General features: G+C 50.1%; 1 long non-coding RNA gene across 1 annotated transcript; it reads left to right on the top strand.

The window, feature by feature from the left end:
- Positions 1-4013: 4013 nt before the first annotated feature.
- Positions 4014-15410, top strand: LOC104862251. Its single transcript, XR_780233.1, has 3 exons — positions 4014-4140; positions 15066-15219; positions 15352-15410. It is a non-coding gene; the product is annotated as an uncharacterized LOC104862251 (long non-coding RNA).
- Positions 15411-16986: the final 1576 nt, after the last annotated feature.

Raw genomic sequence — 16986 nt, forward strand, 5'->3', positions numbered from 1 at the left:
ATAACTTTACATTAAGGGAACCATGTGTTACTAATTGCCTGGATACCCTGCTCAAAAGTCTGTGATCAGATCACACTTGCGGGGTTGGCTTCTAGGGGCTCCATTCTGCCCCACACACCCAGGCTCTCTTGTCACTCTTTCCTCTGCTGCAGGACATGTTGAAAGCAGGGCCTCTGTTCCTCACCTTTTTTGCAAAATTGCTTTGATTATTCTAGTTCTTTTATTTTACCATTTTTGGGTACTAAGATTGAACTCAGGACCTTGCACTTGTCAGGCAGTCCCGGTGCTACTAAGCTACATTCCCGGCCCAATTTTACCTTATTTTGTAAAGGGAGGATCTCATTATGTAGCCCAGGTTACCCTTAAACTCACTGCGATCCTCCTGCCTCAGCCTCCTGAGTGCTGGGATTCCAGGTGTGCGCCACCACGCCTGGCTGCTTCCTTTGTTCCCTTACATGCATTTTAGACTCAGCTTTCAGGAGCACCACATACATCTGGTGGTCTGCAGGCAGAGTCCATGGAGCTAACACCTTTTCATAAACATCCTCCATCTTTGCAGATTCAAATGTCAAATTGGCAACAGGCAAAGAAATGGATGAGCTCGACGTTTACCTCTCTCAGCTTCGTGACGGACCCCCTGGGGCTCTTTTACAAACGATTCGTCATGGTGTTGGGTGCCATTCAGAACCACTCAGAACTGCCCTAAAACATCCTTTGTGTGCTTTGCTTCCTTCTCCCTTTCCTAATAACAAATGGAGAGGTGAAGGGGAGGTGCTGCTCCGGCCTCTGGAAAGGGATCTTGGAGAAAGCCCCTGGGCCCCAGGCCGGTGTGGCATCGCCCCGCAGCTTGATGGGCTCCCCCACCCAGCCTGAGCCTGCTCTGACGGCCATGGGCAGTTCCAGGGCTCTGCTGCCCCCTCTAGCAAACTGTGGGTCACACCTGGCTGATTGAGACAGTGGCCCCATCTGCCCTCTGGGGTGCGCCTTCTAGCCCAGCTGCAAAGCCCTAAATGTGCTCGCAGTGGCTCTGCCGAGCTCTGCCCCACTCCCTGCTGGCCGTGCCAGGGTGGGCAGCCGAAGCCAGGTCTGGGAGCCGGTGCCCATCGCTGAGACCCGGATTCTGCTGGACAGGGATAGAGCCCAGGCTCCGGCCACACCTTGTCACCAGGGAGGGCGGAAGGGGATCCTAGTGGTGCGCCCCTGGAGAGAATCAAACCCAGCGGCTTCTGCCGCCGGAACCCCTCTCCCTCCTGGGAAAGGCTCCGCACAGCCTGGGCCTCCGGGCTGCATGGGGTCTGTCCCACCTTCTCCAGAGATGCTGTGTGCCACTGTGCCCCACCACCACCACTGAGGGCACATGGCGGAGGGTTCCCCCAGCTGACTCGGATGGAGCCACGCCACTTGCGGGAACCAAGGATCCCTTCTCTTTACTGTCCCAGCCTTCCCGACCTGCACAAGTGAACACAAATCTCTTCTCCCAAGGATAAAATGCGGCCATTCTGTGAGCGCAGAAGGTGCTCTTACAGCCTGTAATTCCACATTCAGTGGGGAGAGGTAATAAGACTCATGCTCCTCTCCATGGGTTTCAATGTGGCTTTTCTGTAGCCCTTATGTAACCACTGGTATTTCTGGTGATGTTATTAAGAGTGAACAGCCGCGGCTTCTCACGGTGACACGAACTCCAAGGTGGAAAGGGCCTCGGCAGACAGGGCAGTCAGTGGGAGAGGGCCATGGGGACACTGCAGATGCCCAGGGCACATCCGGGAGAACTTGGGGAGCGAGGGTGGTGGTGCCCCCTGTGGCCCGAAAAAGGACTCTTGAGTGCATATTTCAGACCTTCTGCTGTGTGTCCTCTTCTCTTTCCTAGCTGGCTGGGATAGAGATCAATGCTTTTTTCACAGAATATTATTTTAAATGGCAAGGATCATTTCAAAAGAGCGCATCTGTGTCTAGTGCCCGCACAGCTGTTCCTAAGACTCTTAATTATTCACGAGGAGCACAACATGAATTGCTGTGGGGTTTGGGGACAAGAACCCTGCGTCCATCTGCTCAGGATGCGCACTGCACAAATCCGGGGCAGCGTCACTCACACAGACTTCAGTGTGTGCCCCCTGCATAGCTATAGACGGATGGCTCTGCTGGACATAGCGAAGAGCAAGAGGAGGCCACCAGGCTGTCGCCAATACAGTGACATAAAGGAGCCCCATGCTTCTGCCCGATGCCAATGTGAAGGCTCTGGTATTTAGGCAGTGGGGCTGGGAGCCTTTGACCAGGTTTTAGGGCCTGAACAAAGTCCTGCCATTGTCCTGGGGGCAAAAGGGCAAAGCCTGCTGAGAAATGAGAATCTGGGGGCTCAGGGAGACCGGGGCGTTTTGAATCTGAGGCAGGTTACAGCCTGCAGACAGTGTGTGGCCAAGTTCAAGCTGATGATGGTCACAAGCGAGTGAGAGATGAGATTTTAGTTTTTGGCTTAAATCACTGTATACCCGCCCAGCCCTTCCGCGTGCCGGCAGGGGTCAACACATCCCTTATCCCGTTCAGTCCTTGGTGGGCTCTTGAAGGAAGGGGCTCTGGTGAGCCCCATCTTAGAGATGAGAAAAATGATTCCCAGAGAGGTCAGTAACTGGCCCGAGGTCACACAGCATGCACACAGAGGGGCAGGGACCTGAACCCAGTGTCTCGGCCCCAGGTGCTTGTTTCTAGCCAGATCTGTCTGTCCCCGAGTTCAAGTTTTACTGACTAGCAGCAGGAGAGGAGAATGTTGGCGCCCGATCCAGCCACTGTTCAATCCTCTCACCCTTGTCTCTTCTCTACCTACTGTGCTTCTAGGGGACTCAGTGTCCCCTAGTAAAATGCTGTGGAGCTTCATGTGCAAATGGCCTGGGGCCAGGGCCTGGGGGTGGGCCTGCATTCTGACAGCTTCCAGGGCTGCCACTGTGGTGAGAACCAGCCTTCGGCTGTGGGAGCTGGGAGCTGGAAGTTGAGAGCCGGAAAGGAACAGGTGCTCAGGGAAGGAAGGAGAAGCTGGGGTGCCCTGCCTAAAGCTGAAGGGAAATGAGCTCTGTCACTTCCTGGAAATGGACCACACTCTGGGCCACACCAGGCCGGATGGCGGTTTGGATCCCAGAGTGCAAACTCCAGCTGCCCTGACCTGGTCTGAGCAAGTTTCCAGCCTCGGGAACATGGAGGTTCAGGCTATGACCGGAGCTCGTTCGTTTCCAGCTCAGACCCTTCAGGAATCTGTGATCCCCTCCCCACCGCTCCAGCCTCCTCAGCGTCCCTAGAGCCTTGGCGGGCAGAAGGCATTCAGGAAAGGATGCAGGCAACTGGCCCATTCTGCAAACCCGGGAGCCGGTCCCAGACCAGGGTGTGGGGGGGTGGTTTTCCACCCTCACAGGGCAGGTCGGGGGCCACACCCCAGAACCCAGAGCTCACAGTGCCCTCTGCCCTGCACAGGGCAGAGGCTGCACCCAGTGTCCGCTGGCCCTGCTGCCATGCGTGAGCAGACTTGTATACCCGGGGTGGAGTCAGCAGAGCCTTCCTTGAGGAACTGGCTGGGATGGGCAGGAAGTCGTCCCCAGCCGGCTGAATTCTCAGGGAGGGAAATGACAAGGTCGTGTAATTCTTGGCAGGGGCGTTCTGCACAGTCTCTCTCAATCTCTGTCTCTCTCAGCACAGTGTAGCCAGGGCACCCAAACGGGGTCCTCCACGCGCATCTAAGGTGGAGGCGGTCGCGAAGCGGGCCCAGGCTGTGAGTCCTACACACGTGCTCTTGCACCCGCACGGCACACGCAGGGTGGCACACAGGTGCCCGTGCACACACGCGCAGGCCTGTCCGTTTGTACCCACCACCACCTCCGGTGGAAGGCACCAGGCACGGCAGTGTGCCCCGAACACCCACGTGGGACTCTGGAAAGGAAACCAGCAGCCCCGCGAGGTGAGGCTGTTCCTTCGAAACAAGCCCAGCCTCTCGGCAGGGGACACCCCGGCGCCTCATCCGCTGTGTCATTGGTACAGGGCTGCACACGGAGCGGCGGGAACGCAGAACTCCGGAGACACCTACAAGCCTCACCACCTTTGAGACGAGGCTGCTTTGGTTAAATGAAGAGCCAGAGAGGCAGGGGACACAGAGCATTTCAGGTGCTGGTCCGTGGGAGGCACCATAGTCCGAGGGACAAGAAGACTGTGACCTGCCCCAACTGCCATTTCCCGGGAGCTCACCAGGCCCCTCCTGCAGCAGATTTGATGGGGGGGTGCTTTTCAGAGAGGGTCTCACTACATCTCCACTCCTTTTTCATGTTTTCATTTTGAGACCAGGACTCGCTAAATTGCTAAATGGCCCAAGTTGGGCTCACACTTGAGATTCTCCTGTCTCAGCCTCCCAGCAAGCTGGCACCACCACGTCTGGCTCACGGTACCCTTTGTGAAGACCTGAGTGAGAAATTTCCCTAGGCCTTTGAATCCGGAGGGATTGGCCCTTTCCTACAGAATTGGCTTGTTTTTATTATGTCCGTGCTCCTAGCTTCATTATGCAGTTTAGAATCTAATTTCATCTTAGGGTCCCCAAGTTTTCTCCAGCTTCTTCACTGAAGTTTTCAAACTCTGTGCCAAGTTTAGTTCTGTGAGCCTCCAAGAATCTTATGAATATGAAGAGGGCCATAAAACAGATGAAAATTCATGGGAAGCCAAGGGTATTAAACTGGAAGAAACTTCAGGGAAAACACGGCCTGGCTCCTTCAGTGAGGGGGAACTAGCTTCATTATGCAGTTTAGAATCTAATTTCATCTTAGGGTCCCCAAGTTTTCCTTCCTCCTCCTCCAGCTTCTTCACTGGAGTTTTCAAACTCTGTGCCAAGTTTAGTTCTGTGAGCCTCCAAGAATCTTATGAATATGAAGAGGGCCATAAAACAGATGAAAATTCATGGGAAGCCAAGGGTATTAAACTGGAAGAAACTTCAGGGAAAACACGGCCTGGCTCCTTCAGTGAGGGGGACGCAGCAGACTCAGCGGTGAGAAGTGCGCCCCAAGTTTTCTCGGAGGACGGGGGGTCGGGGTGTGGTTCGTGGGGAGGGATTCTCCCAGCTGTCCGCGCAGTCCCCTGCGAGCGGCTCTCTCCTGGTCCCGCGCGCATCTCCTTTTGATCAAGGTGGCGGCGGCCTTACAGTCAGTGGTCTTCTCGGTGGTTCGCTGAACACCAGCGTCCTCTACGGGCCCCAAGCCAGGGTGCTCGCCACCGCTCACTCACGAATGCGCTTTGCAGTTCTGTGGACGCAGCCTGCTGGGGAGCAAGGGACTCGGCGAGCCAGGGCCACCCCGGGTTCAGCTCGGGTGACCGCAGCTGATCCCCTGGATTAGGCAGGCCGGGTGCCCTGCGAGGGTGGGGGAACCTTCAGGCAGGGTGTCTTCCCCAGGAGGACGGGCTCGGGCTGTCTCTGCTGCGGTTGTGGGAGGAGAACTGGAGCTTCAGCCGAAGGGTCACCCTGGAGACCGAGACCAGAGTCACAGGGGCAGGACACAGGCGGGCAGGAGTCAGGGCAGCCGGACGTGGTACATGGGACGGGGCGGAGACCGCGGCTTAAACTCTGTGTTTCTAAATCTGGCTTTTCTACTTATACAATTAATGAAATAGGAAGAAAACCGAGGCCAAAATGTATATGAAGACCTCTTCAGTAATGGTGGCAAATTTGTGTGTGTGTGCAGTTTTGCCTGCTTATTTAGTTTTATTAGCGTATGTCGGGTGCATAACATGCACATTCCTGGTGTGGAGCTGGAGAGTGTGACAGCCCGTCCTCACTCCTTTTCTCATCCCTAACCCTTCCCGCCCTCCCCCTTCCATCTCTTGATGACTTGCTCACTTGGCAAAGACCTGCATCCCTACTTCCTACGACCTCCGTTTTATTTTGCTCTTTACTTATGCTTTGAGTGTCTCATAGAAGTGCAATAATGTGATAGTTAAGCTTGCGCGTCTGATTTATTTCTTAATAAGACCTTATGGCCTCAAGGTGCATCCATTCTTGTACACATGAGTCAAGTTTATCCTTCACAGCAGAGTAGTGCTCCGTGGTGAGTAAACACCACACTTTTTTATGCATTCATCTGCTGAGGGGCCCAGAGGCTGCCCCCAAGACAGCTGTCATGAGCTGTGCTGCTGCAAACACAGGTGTGCACGGATCCCGGTAACGTGGTGTCCTTAACTCTTTGGGGAAGACACCTAGAAGGGGAACAGCTGGGTCGTGTCAAATTGAAACGACAGGGAGACACCATCTTCATCCATAAGCTTGGCAAAAACTAGAAGGCTGGGTGAGCCATGCCGGCGACCCTCCGGGGACGTCGTCCCAGTGCCCCGGTGGGAGGTAAATCGTCACACTGCCTGGATGTGGTGGACACTGACATCACGTGCTCGAGGACCACGTGGCTCCATGTCTAGGCAGGTGCTGGAGCCTCAGCGGTGCTCTGAGATTGTAGTTGGCACCAGAAATACCGGGAACCTTGTTGAAACAGTGGGTCCCAAGGTTTCTGGTCCAGTCTGGGCTCAGGGCTGAGGATTTTCATTTCTACCGAATTCTTGGGGGTGCTGATGTGGCTGGTCTTGAACCACTGCTTTAGTTAAAAAAATTTTTTTTTTTTTGGTACGGGGAATCAAACCCAGGTCCTTGTGCTTTTGAGGCAGGTGGTGGAACCACTGAGCTAAATCCCCAGCCCGGTTAAATATTTGTGTATGTGACAGGGAAGACACACCCAGTGAGGACCGTCGTATCTTTCCTTCTAGCAAAAATTAGAAACAACCCCAGAATCTGTCCCCCAGTCGGGGAGGAGATGGACCTAGGCTAACACATTGTAGGCGGTGGAACCACTGAGCTAAATCCCCAGCCCGGTTAAATATTTGTGTACCTGACAGGGAAGAAGACACACCCAGTGAGGACCATCATATCTTTCCTTCTAGCAAAAGTTAGAAACAACCCCAGAATCTGTCCCCCAGTCGGGGAGGAGATGGACCTAGGCTAACACATTGTACAATGGACTGTCAGACTGCAGTTAAGTGAATGAGAGGGGAAAATACACATATCTTAACAGCAGCTCTAGAAAGATGTAACTGTAGGGTGTCATAGCATGATGTCACGTGACTGGTAAATTTATAAATAGCTTAAAGCCTAGGGTGGTGGCTCATGCTTGTAATCCTAGCACTTGGGAGGCTGAGGCAGGAGGATCACAAGTTCAAGTCCTACATAGGCAATTTAGGAAGACACTATCTCGAATATAAAACTTTTTTAAAAAAGAAGAGAAAGGGTTGAAGATGCATCTCAGGGTGGAGGTTCTGGGTTCAATCCCCAGTATAAAACAAATAATTAAACAAAACTCTCCAAAACTTTAACAATCCAATTGCATATAATCAATATAATCTAAGCATTAACAACATGGACTATACATAGGCAATTTAGGAAGACACTATCTCGAATATAAAACTTTTTTAAAAAAGAAGAGAAAGGGTTGAAGATGCATCTCAGGGTGGAGGTTCTGGGTTCAATCCCCAGTATAAAACAAATAATTAAACAAAACTCTCCAAAACTTTAACAATCCAATTGCATATAATCAATATAATCTAAGCATTAACAACATGGACTAGACACTAATCAGGAAGAGAAAGGGTTGAAGATGTATCTCAGGGTGGAGGTTCTGGTCCAATCCCCAGTATAAAATAAATAATTAAACAAAACTCCCCAAAACTTTAACAATCCAATTGCATATAATCAATATAATCTAAGCATTAACAACATGGACTAGACACTAATCCAGGTATAAAGATAACATTGAGGTATTGATCTATCATCTGTTTTCTGCTTTAAGAGAATAAAATTCAGTAGGGAGTGGTGGTGCATGCCTATAATCCCAGCACTTGGGAGGCTGAGGTAGGAGGATCACCGTGAGTTTGAGACCAGCCTGGGCTACATAGTGAGTTCCAGGTCAGTCTCAACTACATAGTGAGACCCTGTCTCAAAAAAACAAACAAAAAAAAAGGACTAGACACTAATCCAGGTATAAAGATAACATTGAGGTATTGATCTATCATCTGTTTTCTGCTTTAAGAGAATAAAATTCAGTAGGGAGTGGTGGTGCATGCCTATAATCCCAGCACTCGGGAGGCTGAGGTAGGAGGATCGTTGTGAGTCTGAGACCAGCCTGGGCTACATAGTGAATTCCAGGTCAGTCTCAACTACATAGTGAGATCCTGTCTCAAAAAACCAGAAAAAAAAAAAAAAACACTGGCTTTAAAAAAATAAAATTGAAGTATGATCTTTCTTCACTTTAGGGGGCAGTGACATGCTTTGGTTATACCATCCTTCATGCTTTTCTAGATTCTTTAAATGAATTTTTTTTAAAAAAACCAGTAATACATGTTCATTGTAGAAAATTTTAAAATGCCAAATATATAAAGACAGAAATGTAAACCAGCCACAAATCTGTTGTAAACACATTAGCATTCTTTACACACAAGTAAATTAAATGCTACAGGTACTATTTACCTCTTGTAGCCTGCTTTTGCAGCTTAATACAATGTCATCTCTTCTATTCATTACGTTGTTTCAGTATCATCCTTTTGCTTGGCTACATAGTAAGATTGGTCTTTCCGGTTTCCACTTTCTTACTGCCGGAAGTAGCAAGGAAGTGAGCAACTTCACCAGCTTTGTCTAGGTTAATTCCTTCTCTCCCTGCAGCAGCAAAGTCCTTGAGTTTTGGGTCACAAACCGTGTGGCACCCCATGAGGTGGTTAGGCTTGTGAGTGCAATAGGCCTGTGTGGGACGGCGCCTGGGGCCCCGCGAAGCTCTGGACCCCAGGAAGCCCGAGTAGTAAGCCGATGGAGTGCACCTGCAGGCCACCTGCTCCTTCCTCCATTCATGCCGGCCTGACAGGGTTTCAGGACCTGTGTGTCCCTGGGCATGGGCATGGGACGGCCAGGGTGAGGAGGCTGGGCTTGGACGAGAGACACAGTCTGATGTGAGCAGGTCACCTTAAGGGGCGGGGCCTCAGGAGGTCAGTTGAGGCAAGACCTTCAAGGGGACACGGGGACTCCAGCCCCCCGCGGTCTGGTTCCCGGCATCCATGAGATGAGCAGACTTCTGCCCTCCACCCCTGGCGCTGAGTACTGTGTCACCACAGGCACAAAAGTAACAGCACCAGCTGCGCCTGCCTGAGTCCTCTGGTTCTGTGGGTCACAATAAACCTTTCCTCCTTCTAAGACATTTTTCCAGGCATTGTGTCAGAGTGCTGGAGAGCTGATTAATAGAGAGGGCAAAGAGCCCGAGGCAGAGCTTCTGAGGCCCGAGAAGGGAGCGGGCATCAGGGAAGGCAGCCAGGAGAGCCTGGGTGAGGTTGGGTTTTTGTTTTCTTTCATTTTGTCTTTATTACCGGCTTTATTGAGTTCTATTTTACAGATCATAAAATTCAGCCATTGTAAGGTTCTGAGTCCATGACTTTTAATGACTTCCTGGGTGGTTCCTCATCACCAGAAAGCAGTTTGGAGCCTTTCACCCCCTGGCAGACCCCACGCCCAGCCCCATGCCTGTCCCCACGTACCCACTGCGTCCTTGCTGTGCTGTAATTCCCAGGGCTGTCTACTCCTCAGGGGTGGCAGCCGGACTACAAATGAAGGGGTAACAGGAAGCCGAAGGCCTGGGGACGTGGGTGGCTGTTTCTCTACAGCAGAAAAGCAGCCCCTGTCTCAGCCCTTCCTGAGCCTCTCTCTCAGCCCGATGAGTTCCCACACTTGGAGCCTAATGCTCGAGCTCTGGGCCTTGGGAAGCGGTTTCTCCTTTTCCCACGTTTCCTAAGCTAGCAAGGTGGATGGAGCGCTGTCGCCAACTTTGATAACATATTTGGTTGCTGATTCCCTGGCTTGGCAGCCATGGGCAAGCTGGGCTGGGGCGGGCTGGCAGGATCATGCCAGGGCCCTAGGCCTGTAGGGAGCTGCAGGGGACACTGAGGCACAGATGATGCCACAACATAGCAGCTCTGGGCTCTCTCAGTGTCATGTGACTCCGATCTCCTATGACCTTGGTGTCACGTGACCTGGCCTGCAGTGATGGTCCTCACCATCTCTGCTTGCCTTACACTTATTTTACTCTGATGTGTGCACTGGGGTTGTAGCTCAGTGCTAGAATGTGTGTTTAGCCTGTGTGATGTCCTGGGTTCTTCTTGCAACAGTGAATTAAAAAGAGAGAGTCAGGCATGGTGGTGCACACCGATAATCCCAGCACTCAGGAGGCTGTGGCAGAAGAATCTCTGTGAGTTCCAGGCTGGGCTACATAATGAGTTCAAGGCCACCCTGAGACCCTGTCTCAAAATAACTAAAGGGGAGAGAGAAAGAGAGAGAGAGAGACCTGTGTTCAGCCTATCTACCTTCTATACTCAGGTATGTTTTGAGATGTTATGCATGTAATTCTTTAAAATAATGTTTAATTTAAAAAATAATACAAACTGAATTTAGAAAAATAGCACAAAAAATAAAAATCCAACTCTGATTTCCCTCGAGGACAGCGACTTCTGTGCTTTTGAGTATACACACTTCCTATTTTTAATTTTATGTTTTAATTTTCATCAGATTTCCTTGGTTTCTGTAAACCCCGGAGGTGGTGAGGGAAGGGTTAGACCAGCAGGGCACAGCAGGGCACAGCCTGGCTCCTACGGCTCCCATGATGCCTTAGAATTGGGCTGCTTCAGACTGAGCCCATCTGGGCCGTTAGCTGCCGCCTAAGGAAAGAGCGGACCGGAAACTCTTCCCAGCCGCAAACCCTGCAGACAGTGCCTGTGCTGCAGGTTGCAACAAGTCTCGGGATAACCCAGCTTTCATAGCAGCCATGCCCATTAATCATTTAGTAATGACTCTCTCCGTCGGAGAAATTAAAGAAGACCTAGGATTCACAAAGAGCCCGTGTTCATTTCACATCTGCCTAATTACTCCACAGTTCACGCAGCCTGGAAGAATGTGAAAAATGAACTCCATTCTTCTCCTTTATACTTGGCGTTTTTTTCTGGGTTTGGCTTTGGCCCAAAAGAGAAGCAGCCTTCAGGGGTTTTGTGTGTGTGTGTGTGTGTGTGTGTGTGTGTGTGTGTGTGTGTGTGTAAGCCCAGACAGAGTGCCTTTCCTGTCTGCTGGGCCACAGGTGGGGACGTGGGACAGCAGCTCCCTAGGGTGTCCCTCAGAGTCATAGAGGGATCCCGACCCTGAACCGCAGGGGAGTCACAGGCACCTCCTGTCCCCAGGCACTGTGTGGGGACCCTGAGTGTGCATGCCACTTAATGGTCCCCAGCTGTGGGGGGGGCATCCACCACCCACTGGGAAGTAAGAGAAAGAGCTCGGAGAGGCAGTGAGGGACTCGCTCAGTCTCAGGACGGATGAGCCCGGGGCTGGGGTGGAGTCAGGGTCTGGCTTCAGGGTCTCGGCCCTTCCAGTAGTGGATGCCTCCCAGCCTGGTGCATTCCAGGAGCAATGGAGGCAGAGAAAGCAAAGAATGCTGATTTTTCACTCCTCTGGGAAGAGAGCCTCCTCCCCTTTCAGGGCTGGTAACTGAAGGGTTCCCAGAGTGTGGTGGTGTGGAGGGGACAGCACCTTGTCCTTCCCCAGGGCGTCCACCTCCTGACAGTGCTTCCCACACAGGACTTGGTTTCCAGCAAGGACAAGAGTGAGCTCCCAGAGTGGCAGCCTGTGCGACCTTCCTCCCGAAGGGGCTGGAGGGCAGGGAGGAAAAGTGCAGTAGCCTGGAGTGGAGGGCTCCTGGCTAGAGACGCTGAGGGCTCTGCTGCGAAAGCCAGTACCCCAGGGCAGCAGCGCCCAAAGCCAGGGTGCAAACCTCAGCTGGTAAAAGAGGCCACCAAGAGGTCCCAGGGGTTGTAAGTTTTAAGGGACTCAAGTTCTGGTTCTGTTTCCCACGGTACATTTCCCAAAGCCTATCTTCTTGGAAGGCACCCAGTTTACTCTAACCCTCTCCTACCTTAAGAAAGCAAGAGGCCCCTCACCCTTCCACAGACAGGAAAGCCTCCTACGTCACTTCCACAAAGGGTGTCTCTTTAGAAGGACTAATCAAGCCACAAAACATTTCCAAGTCTTATGTACTTTTTTTTTTTCTTTGAGACAGAGTCTCTATGTAGTTCAGGCTGTCCTGCCTCAGCCTTTCCAGTGCTGGGATTACAGGCATGCGCCTCCACACCTGGCTGTACATTTCTATTAAAGGGTTAAGTCTGGCTTTAGATACAGGGATTCTGAATCCAGATATATAGCAGAATGGGCTGGTGGAATCAATAATAATTTTTGTTTAAGAACTCTAATTCTTCTGTCTTCCATTATAACTCTAATGTTTCCTGGCACAATTGTGTTCTTCAAGATAAACTGAAAAAAGTACAGATAAAACTGTAATGTAATGTCTTTCATCTCGGTGTACACTAATTAATAAAGTGGTTATTTTGTCAAGTAATACCATAAGGGATTTAATCAATCTTCATCTTATTTCATCTGTTAGATGTTTTATATGTTCTGCCTCTCACTTAAAATATGCTGAGTGGCAGCCAAGTTTTCTAGTGGAATTTATCTTCCTCTCTCCTCCCTTTTACTGATATAACCAGAGTTTCTCAGTGTCTCTATTTAAAAAGCCAGAAAAATAAGGGCAGAATGGGGCCTGACTCATTAAGACAGTTAAGTTGTGTTCAGTCAAAACATGACCCAGCTGGAAAAGAGCCAAGCCCATCTATCTCCGTTAGAAATGCATCTGTAATAAAGTTTGGCTTGAAGTTTTTAAATTTGGTTTCATATATTCATTTTGATTAATTGCATAATTTTAATGATGATTCAATTCAAAATAAAATATTTTAATACTTAGAACTATAGCCATAAAAATAAAAAACGGTGGTGGATGCCTGAAATCCCAACTACTTGGGAGGCTGAAGTAGGAGGATCTCAAGTTCAAGGCCAACCTGGGCAACTTATTTTATCTCAAAACAAACAACAGAACGGAGGGCTGGGGATGTGGGTCAGTGTTAAAGGGCTTGGTGAGTGGGTTCAAGTCCCTGAGTTCAACATCCTGTGTGAAAAATCATTAAATGATTTAAATATATGTTAATGTTTCTTGTTACAGAAGAGTAGGCTAGGGTGATCCAAAAAAAGAAAAGAAAACATTCAATCATAAAATTACATTGCATTGTATGAGGAGTGGAATGGAAGCGAGTTCACAGAGAAAAAAAAATTTTTTAATGTGCATGTTAAAGAGCTTGTCTATCCATTTTAAAAGGGAAGGCAGAACAGCACCTTCCTAGAGACAGAAAGGAGGGGGCTGGGGGAGGGGAGTCATTGTTTAATTGGGTCAAGTTTCAGCTTGGTGAGATGAAAAGGGTTTGGGAGGTGGAGACGGAGGTGGTGGTGAGGGTTGCACACAAAGTGCATGGAGCGTGTTAGCTTTCCCACTTCTGGATGCAACGCGCAACTTGAAGAAAAGAAGGTTTAATTTAATTCAGTTCATGGTCAGGTGGTCCCAAGGCAGGAAATCGTGGCAGAAGGGTGTGGTGAGACAAAGGAGCTTAGTTTTTGGAATAGAGTAGGAGAATAGGGCGCGGTAGGAACTTAGAGACTTGTACGGTACCCAGAGTCTTGCCTCTTTGACCCAGCCAGACACCGTACAATGAAGCTGACATATCAGGGGTGATGGTCATGTACAACCAGTGCTATCGAACGATGTACTCTAAGATGGTCCATATGGTGAGTTTCATGTTATGCGCTTTCCACCACAGTTAAAAAACAGATGGTAATACATCAAAGTGTTAGGATATTTTGATTCCATTAGGTGCATTCAAAAGAGTGATATGACAGCTTTATTTAAAAGTGACAATATTTGTAGGGCTCCACATATCACACTTTGTGCCAACTATTTAATTCACAGTGAAAAAAAATTTGGTGTCCCCTTAAAATAAGTGTCATGCTTTTGAAGTTATTTAAGGACATTCTCTAGCGAACACTCCAGGAAAGCTTTTGCTTCTGGAAGCTCAGTTCCCTTGAGCCATTCAGCAGCTTCACGAAACTGAGCTGTTTTCCATTAAAAGTGAAGATTTAAACTGCCCGAAGCGGTGTCACCTCTGGTAGGGGTTTATACATTGGAGCTCCCGGTGACATTTCATTTAAGGGATGATGGAGAAAGGAGAGAGAGAAAAAAAAAGAAGGAGAGGGAGAGGAGAGAGACAGAGACAGAGAGACACAGAGAGAAATCTGCTTCCAAAATTAAAGTGGTTTAAACTATTGCTGTCCAGGAGGCTTCCAACCAGAGCGTAGTGACGCATCAAGCATGTTCGACCCCGTCACGTTCCTCTCGGGCTGAGCATGGCTTTTCCATCAGCCATCAGACTCTTCGGTGCCCTCTGTGCTGATCTCGTCCCTTTAGATTCTTCAGGTCTGTCCTGGGGGATCCCCGAGGCCAGGGCAGGAGAGGCGCTGCCCTCGGGCACAGTGGTTCAGGCCAGGCAGTGTCTGGGTGTCACACGCTGGCAGCTTTCCCTGCGGTCTGACCATTGGTTGAGAGTTCTTTGAGCATCAGAAGATGCAGCTGACACGAAACACATCTTGAGTCATCAGCACCATGCCCTGCCCAGAGAAAGGCCCGCTCTGTCAGAGGCACCGGCACATAAGACTGAGGAGGGGACACCATCTCTGATTCCTGTGTTGTGGCTGCTGCTCGCTCAGAGCATGGTTGTGGGGTCCACGACGTACTCTCTGTCCCTCTCTCTCACGGATTTGTTGACCATAAGCCACGGCTGTGCACCAAGCAGCTGTACCATTCACATCCTGACACCCAGGCAGCTGTCACAAGGGGCCATGCTGTGAGGTGTGGTCTTCACAAAACCCAACCTCTCTACTCCTGAGTGTGCCTCTCCCTTTACCTACCTGCTGGGTTTGGATGGAAAACGGCCATGGGTGCCTCACAGGCCCTGAAGTCAACAGGGGAGTCAGTTTCCCTGCCCTGGGAGCCCACACTGCCTTGTACCCTGCTCTGGCTAGCGTGGCTGAAGTGATGCTGTTGTGATTTGCACAGGAAGTGTCCCCCGAAGACTCCTGTATGGAGGGCTTGATCCCCATTGCAGCACTGTTCAGCGGCGGAGCCCGGAGAGGCGGCCAGTTGTGGCGGCACTAATCTCACCTGTGGATTAACCCACTGATGAGTTCACGGCTGAAGGAGCCCTTAGGAGGTAGGGCCAGGCGGAGGGAGGAGGTCACTGGGTGGGTGCCTTGTTCCCTGTCCCTTCTTCCCTCTTTCCCTATCTCTCTGCTTCCTGGCTGCCATGAATTGAGCAACTCTCCTCTGCCATACGCTCCCACAGTGATGTGCCTGCCTCGCCCCAGGTCCAAGAGGACTGAAAGCTCTGAAACTCTCAGCCGAAATAAATCATTCCTTCTTTAAGCTGTTGTGTCAGGGATTTTGGTTATAGTGACAAAAGGAAAAGTAATACAGATACAGTGGTACCTCGGTTTATGAACTTAAACTGTTTTACGATTTTGGGGAAGATAGCTGCACTTGTGTTTGTGTGGGGGTGATGTGTCTGCATAGGGATAGTGTGTTTGTCACTTGATGTGGATTTGGGAATGGAAGCAAAATTTTGCCGAACACTTTTGTTAGTGAACAGAATTTCTTACCAACAGAAGCATTTGTGAACTGAAGTATTACTATATTCCTTGTTTAACTATCTACCCATTTAATAACTGTTCGGACAGGACCTGCCACTTGGACTTACAACTTTTTGGGGGTACAGTTCTGTGCATCCTATTGATACAGCCTCAATGTGCATCTTAGTTATACGGTACTTTAATTTTTGCCCTCACTTTGATAGAGGAGAAAAGTGAGGATTATGTACCTTCCTCAAGAGCACACTTCTTGAGGCTGAGATTGGATCTGGAAAATTTATGTACAATGTGTACGCTAGAGTTCTGGTCCCTGCCTTGCCACTGACTTGCTGCTTTCTCTCCTCCTGCCACCTCTGGCTCCTAGTTTTCTCATCTAACTGTAAGACAGACCGAGAGTGAGCAACTAAAACCTGTCAGCTTTCTTCTCCAGCTCTGATATCCTGGATTTCTACGACATATTAATCTGTTTTTCATTGCTACAATGAAATAACTGAGGCAGGCCACTTATGAAGAAATAGATTTATTTAGCTCACAGTTTTGGAGACCGAAAGTCCAAATGACATGGCAGGCTTAGGTGAGGGTCCCATGCACGATGGGAACATGTACAGGACAAAGTTGTCACATCTTGAACCAGGAGGCCAGTTTTTATACTATTGTGACAACTCACTCCAGCAGACTGATATTTCCTACGGAGGACAGCAGCCCCAATAACCTAAAGACCTCCCCTTAGGTCCCACCTCTGAAAGGTTCCATGCCACCACCCAGCCCAGCACCCTGAGGACAAAGCTCCCAAAGCATGCACCTCTGGGGGAACTGATGACACCACCATAGCTCACAGTTCTCCAGTTCAAACTAGAGTCACGGCAAAGGTGAGTCAGGTCACAAGGCAATTCCCAGAATGCAGGAGAGAAAGTCTCTGCTCCTCAAGCTCTTGGAGGCCTGTGCTGGTCTCTAGATTCTTTCCTGTGGTCAGAGTGTGGTTAGGAGAACTGGGCAGATTTGGCCAACCCTGAGAGCTGCGGTGCCTCTGGTTCAGAGACAGGAGTTGAGGTGTGTGATCCCTGCAAGCTGGTATCTCTCTAGAGAACCCAGGCCCCGCATACCCGCTACTTGGTGTTCTGGAAAGTTGTTACTCAGTGATGGGTACTGTCCATATTTTTGCTTGGTGAGGCACAGACCAAGGGGCTGGGACTTAGGATGAGGGAACTAAAGACAAGAGCCCTGCGGAGTAGGTCAGGCAAAGAACTCAACTGTCCTTTTCCTCTGTGTGACACACGGGAAAGCAGAAGCCCAGGGAGGCTGAATGCTATCCCTGAATTTCCCAGCTGGTTAAG

This window comes from Fukomys damarensis, unplaced genomic scaffold (assembly GCF_012274545.1).
Source record: "Fukomys damarensis isolate Sample0158 unplaced genomic scaffold, DMR_v1.0_HiC HiC_scaffold_12, whole genome shotgun sequence".
NCBI lineage: Eukaryota > Metazoa > Chordata > Mammalia > Rodentia > Bathyergidae > Fukomys > Fukomys damarensis.